The sequence below is a fragment of the Oryx dammah genome, unplaced genomic scaffold, assembly GCF_014754425.2.
Source record: "Oryx dammah isolate SB20612 unplaced genomic scaffold, SCBI_Odam_1.1 HiC_scaffold_5, whole genome shotgun sequence".
Lineage (NCBI taxonomy): Eukaryota > Metazoa > Chordata > Mammalia > Artiodactyla > Bovidae > Oryx > Oryx dammah.
The window spans coordinates 77,918,383-77,921,021 of NW_024070189.1; positions in this window are offsets into that span (position 1 = coordinate 77,918,383).

Sequence of the window (2,639 nt, forward strand, 5' to 3'; positions counted from 1 at the left end):
ATGAGAGAAGCCTAAAGGATCATGGCCAAGCGGTTGTGTGTTTTCCCCTCTTCTAGCACCTGTATCCTCACCCAGAAGGGGAACAGTGCTGGAGCAAGAGGGTCTGGTGTGGATACTTGGTGCATGTCTGGGAACAGGCTGCAGAAATCTGACCTGGGTCAAAGATATGGACTGCTTTTGATGCACTGCTTCTATAAGTGCCAGTAATGGCTGGGCCCAGATGGCAAAGAATCTGCCTGCAATGCTGGAGACTCGGATTCAATTCCTGGGTCAGGAAGAACCCCTGGAGAAGGGAATGGCTACTCATTCCAGTATTCTTGCCTGGAGAATTCCATGGACAGAGGAGCCTGGTAGACTATAGTCCATGGGGTTGAAAGAGTCAGACATATGACTGAGCAGCTAACACTTTCACTTTCAGCTCCCTTTTCACTTTTCCACTCTGTTCAGATGCAGTTTGGGGTCTGTGTCGCACAGCCAAACCCTTGCCCCAGTATGGAGTTGTTTCGTGAAGCATCAGGCTGGACTGTTTGCTTGGTTAAGGCTGCAGCATTCACCAGGGCAATCACAGATCCAACCACTGGTGCAATTTTCAATACAACTTCTCTTCCCTGCTTTGGGAACAAAAAAACATGTATGTGCTTCTTATGAACAAGTTCAGGCTTCCCACAGCCCTCTTGTTAGTCTCACCAGCTTCCAAACAACAAAGGGAGTTTATATTCCCTGTGTTGGGCCGCAGAGCTTGGGCACTCAATATGTGGCTTGAACCACTCACTTTCCAGGAAAGATCTCCACCCATGTAATCTCCCTTTTCCTCTGAGTCCTCTCCCAGGAGCAAAGGTTCCAACTTGATTGCTTCTCTTCTCTTCTTGCTCAAATCAACATGGATCTTTGTTTACAGCCTTTGTTGTATAGGAGTCTTTCTGTCAGTCTCCAGTTACTTTTTAGTGAGAATTGTTCCACATAAAGATTTATTTTCCATGTGTTCATGGAGAGAGGTGACTTTCACATTCTCCTACTCTGCTATCTTAATCTCTTCCAGAACATTCCATCTTCCCAGCTTCTAGAAGCTTTCTGAATTTCTTGGCACCTAGCACTCATCTTTCCACTCTAATACTCTAATATTTGTGTTTTAATTATGATATATCTTGGTGTGAATCTCTCTGGATTCATCTTATTTCAGACTTTCTATTATTCCTGTGCCTGGATATCTGTTTCTTTCTCCAGGTTAGGTAAGTTTTCAGCCATTATTTATTCAAATATTTTTTTTGCCCCCTTTTTCTCTCTCTTCTTCTATAATGCAAATGTTGATGTGCATCATGTTGTCCCATAATTCTTGTAAACATCTTCATATTTTTAAATTCTTTTTTCTTTTTTCTATTATGATTGGGTGATTTCCATTATTCTGTTTTCTAGATCACATATCTGTTTTTGGTATCACATAATCTAATACTTATTCCTTCTCATGTATTTTTCATTTCCATTATAGTCTTCATCTCTGATTAGTTCTTTCTCATATTTTCTCTTTGTTGATATTCTCACTGTATTCCTTCATTCTTCTCCTCAACTTGGTGAGCTTCTTTATGACCATTACTTTGAACTCTCAGTCGGATAAATTATTTAGCTTCATTTCATCGGGGTTTTTTCTTTTTCTTTGAATGTACTCCTATGTTTCTTTATTTTGCTTGACTTTCTCTGTTTGTTTCTATGAAATAAGCAAAACAGGGACCTCAGTCCAGTTCAGTTAAGTCACTAAGTCGTGTCCAACTCTTCACGACCCCATGAATCACAGCATGCCAGGCCTCCCTGTCCATCACCAACTGCCGGAGTCTACCTGAACCCATATCCATCGAGTCGGTGATGCCATCCAACCATCTCATCCTCTGTCGTCCCCTTCTCCTCCTGCCCTCAATCTTTCCCAGCATCAGGGTCTTCTCAAATGAGTCAGCTCTTCGCATCAGGTGGCCAAGTATTGGATTTCAGCTTCAAATCAGTCCTTCCAATGAACACCCAGGACTGATCTCCTTTAGAATGGACTGGTTGGATCTCCTTGCAGTCCAAGGGACTCTCAAGAGTCTTCTCCAACACCACAGTTCAAAAACATCAATTCTCCAGTGCTCAGCTTTCTTCATAGTCAAAATCTCACATCCATACATGACCACTGGAAAAACCATAGCCTTGACTAGATGGACCTTTGTTGACAAAGTAATGTCTCTGCTTTTTAATATGCTGTCTAGGTTGGTCCTTCCAAGGAGTAAGCATCTTTTAATCTCATGGCTGCAATCACCATCGAAAGTGATTTTGGAGCCCCCCAAAATAAAGTCTGACACTGTTTCCACTGTTTTCCCCATCTATTTGCCATGAAGTGATGGGACCAGATGCCATGATCTTCGTTTTCTGAATGTTGAGCTTTAAGCCAACTTTTTCACTCTCCTCTTTCTCTTTCATCAAGAGGCTCTTTAGTTCTTCTTCACTTTCTGCCATAAGGGTGGTGTCATCTGCATATCTGAGGTTATTGATATTTTCCCCAGCAATCTTGATTCTAACTTGTGCTTCCTCCAGCCCAGTGTTTCTCATGATGTACTCTGCATATAAGTCAAATAAGCAGGGTGACAATATACAGCCTTGACGTACTCCTTTTC